Below are 14040 nucleotides of genomic sequence, written 5' to 3' on the forward strand. Positions count from 1 at the left end.
TGACTGGTCTGTAATTCCCCAACTTGTCCTTATTCCCCTTTTTATGATTTGGCACTATATTTGCCCTTTTCCAGTCTTCTGGAATGTCTCCTGTTTTCCATGACTTTTCAAAGATAATTGCTAATGGCTCTCAGATATCTCCTCAGTCAGCTCCTTGAGTATTCTAGAATGTATTTAATCAGGCCCTGGTGACTTGAAGACATCTAACTTGTCCAAGTAATTGTTAACCTGCTCTTTCCCTAGTTTAGCCTCTGATCCTACCTCATGTTTGCTGGCATTCATTAAGTTACATGTCCAATTGCTACTAAACTTTTTGGTGAAAACTGAAACAAAAAAAGTCATTTAGCATTTCTGTCATTTCCACAATTTCTGTTGTTGTTCCATCCCACCCACGGACCTACCCTGTCCTTGGCCTTCCTCTTGCTTCTAAATGTATTCATAGAATGTTTTCTTGTTAGTATGTATAGTGCCTTGGTACAAAATATAACTTAGTACTCCCTGTGTTCTTAAGCAGTAGCTTACTATCAGCACCTATTAGTTTAATGTCGACACTCCTTGGTCATGCATTAAACAAATATATCACTGGATTGCTAAGAATAGAGGAGTCATATTGAAATAATGATAGTGTGTTGGTTTGATCTCATATTTCTTGGCTTACAACTCTTCCTTGATTCAGACCTGTACGCAACTGGTAGATCCATTTGTAGTGGGAAGTCTATGTGGCGTATAAATTGAAGAAAACTGAGGAGCTAGTGCAGTGCTTGTTCTCCTCAGACAAAGGCAATGTGAGAGAGAGTGAGGAGCTTGTGGGGAAGAGGGAGAGCTGAAAGGGAAAGAGGAGAAAGCAGCTGAAGAATATGGCTAACATTCTTTTATTCTCATCTGTTTTTTTTTAAACCTTTTTCCCATATTTTAATAAAAATACATCTGGAAAAAAAAATCCACAAAGCAGAACAGAAATGAGTCGCGGGGGAGAGGGAGGGTGGGCAGCGAGACAACCCCACACCCAGGCCCCATGCCAGCAGACAAAGGGATCCGGCCTGGGGGCCCAGTGACAAGGACCTTCAAGGAGACGCTACTTCTTTTTGGGGGCAGATCTGTAAATCCCCACCACCACAGCATGGTCTCGCTTGTAGGGCTCCAGCGTCAGCTGCTCCTGGGGTTTCATGTTCTCCTGCTGCATCTTCTTCATCTCGGAGGCGAAGACAGTCTCGGGCGCAGCTGTGGAGTCGATGCAGTTGTCCTTGATGGAGATGATGAAGTGCCCTCCGTTCTTCAGGAAGTTGTGAGCGTTTAGGGCCACAATGCGCAAGGGGTGTTTGGAGAGGTGTGGGAAGTGTTATGCTGGAGGGTTTGCTGGTTGCCTTTCATTTAGCAGAAATGAGGGAGCAGTGAAATACCCCTTTGATTAGATTGCAGTTGTGTGTATGTCTATCTGAGACAGAAGCAGAACACTAGCAGGAAAGCAAACAGGATGAGAGAGAAAAATAAATGCCAGGAGACAGCTAGAGAAGCACTTTTAACTTGGCCCTAGGACGAAGTCAAAAGAGACAGTGCTTCTTTTGGGCAGAGTCTGGCTAGAAAGAGGTTTGGAACTGTAAGCAAGGAAACTGTTCCCTGTTGTTTGTTCCTGCTGTATTCAGGGAAACAGGACTTTGTGTAGATTCTTCGTAACTAAACAGGACTGCACCTAAAAAATACCTCCAGAGTGGTAGCTATGTTAGTCTGTATCAGCAAAAAGAACGAGGAGTCCTTGTGGCACTTTAGAAACTAACAAAATTTATTTGAGCATAAGCTTTCGTGGGCTAAAACCCACTTCATCGGATGCATGCAGTGGAAAATATGGTAGGAATACACACACACACACACAACTGAAAAAATGCGTGTTGCCATACCCACTATAACGAGAGTGATCAGTTAAGGTGAACTATCAGCAGGAGAAAAAAAAACCCTTTTGTAGTGATAATCAGGATGTCCTATTTCCAACAGCTGACAAGAACGTGTGAGTAACAGTAGGGGGGGAAATAAGCACGGGGAAATAGTCATTTCCCCATGCTTTTAGAAATAGTTATCTCCCCATGGTTATTTTTCCCCTAACTGTTACTCACACCTTCTTGCCAACTATTGGAAATGGGCCATCCTGATTATCACTACAAAAGTTTTTTTTCTCCTGCTAATAGCTCACTTTAACTGATCATTCTCGTTATAGTGGGTATGGCAACATCCATTTTTTCATGTTCTCTGTGTGTATATATATCTATCTTCCTACTGTATTTTCCACTGCATGCATCCGATGAAGTGCGTTTTAGCCCACGAAAGCTTATGCTCAAATACATTTGTTAGTCTCTAAGGTGCCACAAGTACTCCTCATTCTTTTTGCTAAAAAATACTTGACTCACATAATCAATTTCTCCTCCTAATGGAAACAACCCACAAGATCCCAAATATTGGCTAACTGCTTGGGCCAAAGAGGGCAACAGAAGGAAAGTTGAGGCCTCACAGTTCAATTGTAGATCTATCAGATAGAACATTGGGACTTAAAGGTTCTATGAGCACTGGAAATAAGATCTGAGCAGGGCAGATGCCTGGGGAAAGGGCTGAAGAAGCTCTTGTCTGGAGCTTCAGCACTGGGATTAGAATTACCAGATGTCCCGATTTTATAGGGACAGTCCCAATACTTGGGGCTTTGTTTTATATAAGTGACTATTACTCCCCACCCCTGCCCCAACTTTTTACCCTTGCCATCTGGTCACCCTAAGCGGGATGCATTTAAGTGCTTAGCACCCTCAATTGGGGGAAGATTTTCAAACAAACTCAGCTCCTGAAATGGTTTATTAATTTGACCACACATGAAATTCAAATATCAACACTAGTTTTTTTCCCAAAGACAAAAGATATTTAAAGTTATTCAGTGTGTCCATTTTTAATTCATAACCAAATGCAAAATTCTTTAGATGTGTTAAAAGAACAGGAGTACTTGTGGCACCTTAGAGACTAACAAATTTAGTTGAGCATAAGCTTTCGTGGGCTACAGCCCACTTCATCGGGCTGTAGCCCACATAAGCTTATGCTCAACTAAATTTGTTAGTCTCTAAGGTGCCACAAGTACTCCTGTTCTTTTTGCGGATACAGACTAATATGGCTGCTACTCTGAAACCTTTAGATGTGTTAACTTCTGACAATCATCTGAATAATTTTAGGGCATGCAATCATAATCAACCTGCTAAGTAATATGAATGTGGAACAACTTCGTGAATACATAAATCCAATGTTTATCATCAGATTGACATAGTTTTTGCTGCATCTTATAGTAAGAAGCTTATCGTCTGGAAAGAGAAAAATTCTTCATGCAGACTCAAATCATGACATGGAGAAAGAAAACAACCTAATCTACTCACATTACAGGAAAACTATTCTTTAACTTCCTTTTGATAACATTTGTGATCATTATTTTAAACAAACTTGCTGGTCTGCCTGAAATGTTTTTTAAAATTCCCTCTCTAATTAGTAAATGGAGAGCTTCAAGACATGGACACAGCAACACCTAGTTTAATAAGATCTCCTTAACCAACTTCAAGGTTAATTTACTCTTTTGCATTTGGGAATTATAATACTTTGCAACTCTACAGCTCCTTTCAGCTGAGGATCTCAGATGTGCTGGGCACCATACAAGCATTTATTAAACAGACAGTTCCCCATCCCAAATTGCTTAATAGCTAAAATCTAGACAGAAGAAAGACAACAGGCGGATACAACAGACAAATAAGAACACAAGGAAACAATGAGATAATGATCAGTGTGATAAGTAGTAGTCCTAGTATACCAGCTGTTGAGCTTTTTTATTGAAATCACAGCAGAGGAATGTTTTAAGGAGGGATTTAACAAAGAATAATGAGGTGCCTTTTCAGTTATTTTTGGAGAGCTCCTCTCATGCAGGAGCTGCAGCATGGGAACAAGTGTGAAGGTGCTTTCTGGAAATTTTTGCAAAAATGGGAACCAAGACTGGTATTGTTGTTGGTGGAGCAGAGACAGGAGTTAACAAATATACCACTGACTTACCCTACTAGCATAGGTTTCAGAGTAACAGCCGTGTTAGTCTGTATTCGCAAAAAGAAAAGGAGTACTTGTGGCACCTTAGAGACTAACCAAGTCTCTAAGGTGCCACAAGTACTCCTTTTCTTCCTACTAGCATAGTGCGCCTAAAGATTCCTGCCTCAACTTCCTTGTGTTTTAATGGATTTTCTTGGGGCTTGCTCATTTTTACAAGATTCACCCCACAATTTTATGTCTCAGAAGTGGCAACTGAAATGACTGTATTCCCAATGCTTTTCCCCCCAGACACATGTGCTTGATGGAAATTAAATTTAGTTCTTGCTGTTAAAATTCAGTATTTGGAGTCTCATCATAACCTTGCTTTTTGGGTCCAATTCCATTGCAATGGAATTTTTTTTATAGTTTTTAATCAAATGATTTGTGATGCTATTTTACTTGTTTAATGTTGAAATACATTCTACCCCCCCTAAAAGCACAGTCCAGCTCCTACTCCAAAGTAATTAATAAGTAATAAAATAAATACATTAACAACTATTTGGTTTGTTTTTCTTATTTTATGAACAAAAGACTCATTCAGATACCAGGAGAAGTTTATTAATGCAACACAAATTATTCTTTTTGTTCATACTGCTCTTATATTGCATTTATTTCCTTACTTTCATGTAGCTTTTGTTCCAGAGTCTTAGGACCATCCTCAGCACAGCTCAGGAAAATGGATGAGGGGTGTAAATGGGGCTTTAAATCACCATTAAACCTTGTAGACCCTTGGGTCCTGGGCCAGCCCCACAGTCCAATTTAGAGACAAAGGAGCCACAACCACGTCAAAACATTACACTAAACATATACTTCTCCCCTGGGGAGAGGATGAGAGAAAGAACAAATCACATATGACAGATGTTGATCACATCACTTAATTCACTACTGGAAGGCACTCGGATTCTATAGTGATGAAGACAGTATACGAACCTGGATAGGATAAGATAGGCCTCCTGGGCATTCCTTTGAGTAAGGGGAATACTCCACTGGTGAGTTAAAATCGCTTTAGGGAAGCTTTGTTTCACTGGTGCAAGCTATTGCATCAAAGAGCCTTGGTCCTGATGTTTATTTACAAATATAAAGGAAACAATACAGGCGTATAGTTCAATAGCAGCTCATGGGGACTATATGTGGTTATGATGTGAGCAATAACGGTTTTGTGTGCTGGCATAGGGCGAAAAAACAGTTAATGAGGCCTTTGATGACAAGACTACTATTTCTAGCATATGGACCAAATTCTGCACTGATATACAATCTGTGGTCTATATGGTTAATTTTTTTAAACTAAAAAAAAAGTGCCAGACTCCCAGATGCAGCCCCCCTGCATTCCCCCCAGGACCAAATACAACAAACAAACAAGATAGCTCAAAAACAATCAAGTAGACAAAACCCATAACAATTTTTTTTTGTGGGAAAGGGAGAGTACGATCAATAAAAGATGGCTTCGTAATCCTCTCACACAACAGATTTTAATATTTGAGATTTAGCACAGGCAAATGGATGACTAAATGTAAAAGTAAGGGTATTATTGGTATTTCTCATTTTTACAGCACTTTAATGCTCAAACAATGCTTTGAACATATAACTAATTTATTCTCACAACAGCCTTAGGGGATAAGTGGGTAAGTATTATTATCCCCATTGTACTGATAGGGAAGCTGAGGTGCTTAATTGGTCTCCTTAAGCCTGTGGTCCCATTGCTGTTCCCATTTTCCCTCCCTCAACTCTTCCATTGTCTGCTAAAAACACCCATTGCATATTGTCTTAATCTAGATTGCAAACACTTAGTACATCTCTCAGCTGTTGTACTATATGTCTGTACAGTCCCTGTAACAAAGGGGCCAGATCCTCACAGTGTCCTTCAGATGCTAATGTAATACAAACAGCAACTATTACAATCAGCAGCAGCACCACCACCACAACACAAGGAGGGCCAGGCTTCTCCCCTTGCCATCCGCCACACTCTGCGGCACTTGCCATATGTGTTCTTTCTCTCTGTGTGTGTCCTTTTTGAGGCTCATTACTGCAATTTATTGAGTGTCTCCTGAGTGAGTTATGTTTGGGCTAAGGGAAGAGACTGTAAGACTAAAATACACATTATCTTGTTTCCTCAGAGTTCCAGACAAGACTGTAAATGTAATTTGGGTTAGAGATAAGCAAGCATTAAAAACATCTGTTACTCCTTTCTCATAAGCAGCAGGCACTAAAATAGCTGCGGTACACAGTGATAAATAACTAAAATGCAGTTACTTTTAAGCTAGAATTGTAAAAAAACAAAAAACATTGTTTATTTCAAAATACACCAAATCTGCTCTATTAGCCCTGTCAACTCCATTGACAGGCATACCTGAGAATAGCCTTTGGCGTATGGACGGGAATTTTTCATGGGAGTTAGTCAGCTTAATGTAAGAGATACAAGTGCAAGAAGAATCAGTGGAGCCATAACTCTGAAAAGTCTCAATATTGTCTGCATAACACCAGAAAGCATCACCTACCTATTTATACACTAACAAATACTAAAGGTAGGTAAATCTTCATATCCTTTATGAAAACTGTATTATGAGACTATTGGATTATTCTGTTAACCCTTCCCTAACCACTGGTAAGACTTCACAGAGCGCACTGGCTTTAATCCCCCCCTCCTCAGACTTCGCTTCTCAGTTCATCTCCTTGCCCAGCCAAACCCAGTACCCGCACTCCAACTCCCAGTTTAAGTTTACCTCTCCCGCACTTCCCCTGCCAGATTGAACTCCCAGTTTCTATTTTCTTTCCCTCCCCTCCCCTCGCAGACTCCTTGTTTCCACTGAATCAACCCACCCCTCCCATAGGTTTGGCTGTTGTCCCGTATGTACTGGAATCAGGCAGGCTCCACCCGCACACTGCCAGGGCCCAGCAGGTGGTCACTGAGAGTACAGGAGAAATAAGCTTTTTGTTCTCAGTTCAGGTGACTGGGCCCAGCACAGCATACAGCAGAGGTCCCCAAACTGTGGGGTGCGCCTCTCTAGGTGGGCATAGAGGAACATTCAGAGGGCACAGCTGGGGCCCAGGCTGGCCCCTATGGGGGGCAGGGAGGGAGTGCCACCCAGCTTACCTCTCTGCCCTGCACCTGGGGCCCTGGCCGCTGGCCTCAACCCCAGGCCAAGGCTCCCCTCCCCCCCCCCAGCTGTGACCCCAGCCTCAGCCCTCTTACTCCTGTCCATGCCCTGGGGGACAGGGCATGGACAGAAGTAAGGGGAGGCGTGAGGTAAAGAGTTTGGGGACCACTGAGCAACCCTGAGCTGTAACGGCAGGGAAAGTCCTGCTCAGCTTCCTGCTGCACCAAACTAGATCATGCCCGGTGTGGACAGAATCTTTGAGACTTTGAGCTGCTAAAACTAAAGAGTCTCTACTAAGCATGTGCAAACTGCAGTTTTTCAAATGCTTATAACTTGGCCAAATTTATGCAAAGTTTCACATGGATGGAAAAAGGCACATCCCTCACACAAAGGCCATGCCCCAGCCAAATTTCAAATCCATGCTTCAAAGAAAAGGTTTCAAGAATTGTTTAACATTTTTTAACAAAACAATGTGTTTTTTCCCCTAGCTTCATTCATGAAAATGGCCAAACTGTTATAGCTGAAATTTCTTAAAAAATTTAGCCTGATGCAGACACCTTGCATGGAAAATTTCAGCTTGAACAGTTAAAGTTTGGCAAAATCATGAGCAACTGAAACAAGGTCTTCATAATGGGAAATGTTGGGCAACCTTGGTAACAGATGGTGCTACCAGCTCCACCTATAACATATATACATATTTACAACATCAAGATCACAGAACTATAATTCCCTTTAAAGTCAATGGGACCCCATTTTGTAGCCAAGGAGAATTTAGCATTAAAATATTGCTTTAAAAATAATCAAGGAGAGCCCAAGAGCTGAACCCCAACTTGAACAAAAAATTCAAATGGAAGACAAAGCAAAACTGTACATAATACACATTCTGTTTTTTGTTCATTTGTTTTCCAACGCAGCTCATTGGTTAAATTTTGCCTTTCACTGCAAATGTCTGTAACCTTGCTGACTGTTTCCCTCCTCAGATCACCAAGCATGACTTATAATTAATTAATTAATTTTTTGCTTTAAAAGGTCTTTGCCTTCAACTTCTGTGCAGAATGCAATCTCATGATTTTGTCCACCACTAGGAAGGGTGGGAAAATGTAATGGGTACTTTGTGAGCATACTGAAGGTTTAGCCAGTTAACTTGGTAAACAAAATATAGCTGCAAGTAACAGAGTCCAAGCAATTAAATCTGGTTCCAGCCAGATTTGCAAAATGATCTGTGGAAAAGAAAACTACTATAAATTAAAATTAATTTTCTTCAATAGCTTTTTCTCTACTGCTATAATCTAATCCCCATTTCTTTTACTGCAGAGAATAGTTGTCTTTCTCCAGTACTGCTATACCAGTGCTATAAACGATTTCAGACTTACATTTTCTATCCCATTTTTAAAAAAATATCCAAACCTACAAAACCATATTTACAGGTAATCTTGTGTAATGAAAACATATATTACTAATAAGGCCTGATAATTAGCAATATGGAACTGCAGGCTCAAAGAGGAGAATACCTTTCTTCCCAAAAGGTCCAGTCTCTGAGTTCTTGTCAGCTGGGATGGTCTTAGGATGTTGTGACCTTGCTGTATCTGTAGCTGCCTGCACCACCAGTGAGTTGGGTGCTGGATGGAGTGATTGCTTTGCCTGGAGACAAGGATGAGATAGATCCCAGTCAGTACTGTCGGCACCTGTGGATCTGTATCAGTTTCCTCCTCCTCATACTCAGATGGAACCAGCAGATGCAAGTGGGAGAAGTCTCGTAGGATTTGTGGACGGACCCAGGATATCTGCCATATGCGTCCCACAGACCCCAGTAGGGCTATTATCGGGGTTGACTGGTTGAGATGGACCCCATGGCATTGGGTACCGGCAGTCCCTGGGAAAGTCATATCTGGTTTGGATCTCCCAGTCCCTGTCAGAACTCATCTCTCTGTGAGGAGATAAAGGACCAGCCAGAGCATCAGACTCGTCCAAGTTGGAAACATGCTCTCGCTCCACTGGTGGGGTCGAGGCAGAGAAGTTTCCTGTGTTACTGAAGTAGTTTCGTCCTCAGCAATGTCCCTCAGAAGGACTGGGCCAGAGAAGAGAGGGGACTCAGAGTAAGGGATAAAGATATAATTCAGAGAGATGTAAGTGTCAAATAGGTCCTGGTGTTCAGGGCATTCTGATGGTTGGGACTGACGGTTCTGATGTATCCCAAGACATTGTGAGCAGCCGGTCCTTCAACGGATTGGCTGCTACTACCAAAGAATACGGTCCAACATTCTTGGATGGAGCGGGTGGATGCCAATTTTGATATTTAGGAGTTGGAGCCTGCAATGGAACTGACAGATCCTCTTTCTTTTGCACTTTATCCTTTTGTATGGAGGGGTCTTGTGCGGTCCTGAGCTCTTGGGACCTACACCAAAAGGCCCACCTGCCCTGTATGTGGAGGCATCTCTTCTTGTAGGAACAGACGTGATGGGGATCTGTCTTTGTAACCCTGAGAGTGCCCCTTACTCTGTGGATGAGTCCTTGGGCTTAGCAGTTCTAGGCTTTAGTCCCAACCTTGTACTTGGTAAGGTGCTGCTTGTCAGCTGGACAGTCTACGGGGCTGTCAAGGTTCCTTCCCCACTCTGAACTCTAGGGTACAGATGTGGGGACTTGCATGAAAAACCCCCTAAGCTTATTCTTACCAGCCTAGGTTAAAAACTTCCTCAAGGTACAAACTTTGCCTTGTCCTTGAACCCTATGGTGCCACTACCAAGCATATTAAACAAAGAACAGGGAAAGAGCCCATTTGGAGACATCTTCCCCCCAAAATGTCCCCCCAAACCCTACACCCCCTTTCCTGGGGAAGGCTTGATAAAAATCCTCACCAATTTGCACAGGTGAACACAGACCCAAATGCTTGGATTTTAAGAACAATGAAAAAGCAATCAGGATCTTAAAAGAAGAATTTTAATTAAAGAAAAAGTAAAAGAATCACCTCTGTAAAATCAGGATGGTAAATACCTTACAGGGTAATCGGATTCAAAACACAGAGAATCCCTCTAGGCAAAACCTTAAGTTACAAAAAGACACAAAAACAGGAATCTACATTCCATTCAGCACATCTTATTTTCTCAGCCATTTAAAGGAATCAGAATCTAACGCATATCTAGCTAGATTACTTACTAAGTTCTAAGACTCCATTCCTATTCTGCCCCCGGCAAAAGCATCACACAGACAGAGACAGCCTTTGTTTCTCCCCCCCTCCAGCTTTTGAAAGTATCTTGTCTCCTCATTGCTCATTTTGGTCAGGTGCCAGCAAGGTTATCCTAGCTTCTTAACCCTTTACAGGTGAAAGGGTTTTTCCTCTGGCCAGGAGGGATTTTAAAGGTGTTTACCCTTCCCTTTATATTTATGACAGAGGGCATGGGGGTCTCCCTGGCCTAGATCAGAATGAGGTCTCAGTCTTCTCCATAAGGTGTTTCCTCAACTGAAGCTCATGAGCTTTGTATGTTTGCAGGGGAAATGAGTGACAGATGCTGCATATTGCAGAGATATTCATCTCACCCAAACAGTAGAGGCAGTGTTTATGGTCATTGCTCATGGAGAAGGAGCAAGGGTAAGAGATGCAATTCTTGATCATAGTCCCAGACCGTGGACAGGTACTCCCCAGCAAGGGGAAAAACAAACTGTACTAACTATTCTATAAAAACTCTAACTATACTAATATAAAAACTATTCACAGTATCTATTTACAGGCTATAAAGAAGAAGCTAGAGAGATCTGTGAACACACGATTCTGACTAGGGCCATGCAATAATAAAAAGGAACTGGAGAGGCATTGACCTGTACTCTTATGCTCTCAGTCTGGAGCACCATGAGAACAACTGCGTATGTGTGGGCCAATGGACACCGCTTGTTAAGAATTTCCAGACTCGGGTGCATGGCACCATGCATACCCATGTGTAGGATACCCATTGAGACCACCACTCAAAGAAGAACTTGGACTTACACAAAAGCAGTTAGGAGCCTATCTAGACATTTATTCCTATCAGGATATTCATGTGGAAGATGGATGATGGCTTGGTAAGCTACACCTGCATACAAGCTGTTTTTTAAGATATGTTTTCTCTGTAATGCTTTTGTTCTGAATAAACAGTACTTTGCTTTATGAAAGTTGGCTAATCACTGGTTAACCTTGTTGTTGTCCCGGGGAGAATGGGACTGTAGGTGTTGAACTAAATTCAGACCTGCTGAGATAATCACAGTAAATTGCAGGATTCTACAGCCTAAGAGCCAGGTCTGGAGGGAGTGAGTTACAGGACTCTGCTCCAAGACAAATGATAGCTAGAGGCCTGAGATCAAAGAGGGGGTGCCCTTGAGGACACCCCAAAGGGGTGAGAGGTGCAGTTAAATCAGGAACAATGAGTGCCATCTCCATCCTTGCTACCCACTATATCCACTTTAAACAGGTTGTAGCCCGTGAATGTTAACATTCCAGTCACGTGCATTGCCCCACCAAGTTTCAGTAATGCCAATTATACTTACTGCAGCACATGCCATTTGTGACAAAAAACATGACCAAGCAGCTGGGAAGTAGAAGAGCTGGGGCAGAGTGAGGAAAGGGGAGTGCAAACTGCACATACTCAGAGGGTAACAAAGCTACTCAGCAGTGTTCTGTCTCTCAAAGTCCATCCCCCTCCCCTCAAGATATGTCAAGGTACACTCTATTATACCTCAGACTGATCAATTTGATTACAGAATGTGTTTAACATTATATGTCTAAAATGTATTCAATATCATGCAAATCATTCTGAGGTTTAATAAACGGCTTAGAAGGGCATTTAAAACTGCACATTTGTGTGTTTTTACACTCCCCTGTATTTCCCACCCCCACCCCCATATGGCTGCAGTCTATAGAGTAAGTGCTTTGGGAATGGGGTAATATGCAGAAGAGCACTGGAGGCATATGCTGTTCAACAGAGGTGTGCTGTCCATGCAAGTTTTAATAGGATATATCCTTGTTCTCTGGCTTCTACCAAGTAGAAATAAGAAATTAATGAAAGATAATGCCACTAAATTGCAAACACCTTCCCAAAAAATAAGGGTGCTTTAAGTCCAATACTTCACTGAATTAGATTATGTTCCTGGACATATGAAATCAGATGGGGCTTACTATCTCAGACATACCCTGGCCTTCCAATTTTCTGATGCTCACACTGCAAAGAGTTTAGCAGAGTTTTTATTCTTAATCCTCAGGCTGCTGCAGTTATGTATGGCACACTTCACCCACATTCATTTGGCTGGCAAAGTGGAAAAACTGTGTCAGCCCAATCTTTAAATGTAGGCTTTTCTAGATGTGGCTTTGCTAGAAAACCATGTGTTACTGTTATGTACAATTATCTACATCATTTCTGTTGTAAAAAATTTAAAGTTAGCCCTGGACTTAAGCCCACAATCTGTGAAGACTTGAATTTGGAATTTTTCACCCACTGCATGTGTGTGGTGAGGGGCATGTATAGGAGAGCCATATATTTAACCTACATCCTGGGATATTTACATAGTCGTTTCTCAAACAAGCACTCTTATTGGAGGGGCTTGTTTCCAATTAATTACTTCTTATTTATTTCTGGTAACGTTCATAATGTGCTAAGCATTTTGTAGACATAAATGGACCCACTGATCATCCTATAATTGTGTGATGTTACCACAGTAACCCAAAGAAGGGGACAACATGTTACACACACCATTTAGTCATTATATGAACCTTACAGGTTTTATAAACCCATTACACACAGTGCAGGTTTTGGGGAAGGAGAGAGGAGGGTTTCTTAAATAATTTTAAAATAGAGTTTTGACCACTATTAAGTTCCAGGGCCATAAATCAAGTACATCTCCAGCAGGAATGGATGTGAGTGGTTTTAAAAAAAATTACCATTGCCCTGCTTTTCATCAGTATATGAACTCAACATACAGAAGGATCCAATTGTCAAAAGGCTTCTGATGACATTTCTAGGGCTTGGCAAAAAGCCTAGACTTTTGACTTCAAATTCGAATAAATGGAATATAAATGACCCACATTATGGGAAGCATAAGTCAATGCACTGATACTGCACAGGGCCTGGCAAAACAACTATGGGCACAGTGGAAGCTATTGAGAGTTATTTTGCTTAGAGGAAAAGTTATGCAAAATGGGTATTATATACTCTGCTCCCATGGGCCTCACTTTATCCTCAAATGTATGCACCCTCGGTGAGAACCATGTCTGTTCATCTTAGAACAAATTTTAGCCCTATGTGTAGCACACTAGTTGAATAACTCCCTTTAAAGCTAATGGAAGGTGCAAGGATGACACCCTCTCCTCTCCTTGTGTATCTGGCTGAGAGTTCTTGTACTAAAGCCAGGAGAATTATTAGAAAGAGACTTCTGTAAATACTTGCTCAAATTAAAAATTAAGTTTGCTTGGCTGTGTCTTCACATCCTTTTTGTGTTTGCTTTCTACAAATGAATTTACTAGCAGGAATATTCACAGAAACAATACATTTTAAGTACTAGGGAGTATTCACCAAAAATGAATTTATAAAGAAGAATAATCACACTGGCAATTCGATTCTAAGATTGGCTCTACCCTTCAGAGAACAGAAATAATATGCAATGGATGTGATCAATCAAAACTAACCACCACCACACAAATTATGAATGTCATGGATTTGCAGTGAACTGCTTGCAAACAATCTCCAGCTGAAGAATTATTGGTACTAATTATGTGGTGAATAAATTTTAAACAAATAAATTTGAGAAAACTAAACTTGTAAACAGTTCAAGTACAAGGGGAAAAGAGGCAAAATAAATGATCAGTGTGGGAAAATCCTACTGTTCAGAAATCTAG

The 14040-nt window shown here is 41.4% G+C and overlaps 1 protein-coding gene across 3 annotated transcripts in view; it reads right to left on the minus strand.

The window, feature by feature from the left end:
* The window catches only part of PRLR (prolactin receptor), a 245105-nt gene that overhangs the window by 88217 nt on the left and 142848 nt on the right, over positions 1–14040 (minus strand). The window lies entirely within an intron of this gene.

This window comes from Chelonia mydas, chromosome 5 (genome assembly GCF_015237465.2).
Source record: "Chelonia mydas isolate rCheMyd1 chromosome 5, rCheMyd1.pri.v2, whole genome shotgun sequence".
Classification (NCBI taxonomy): Eukaryota; Metazoa; Chordata; order Testudines; family Cheloniidae; genus Chelonia; species Chelonia mydas.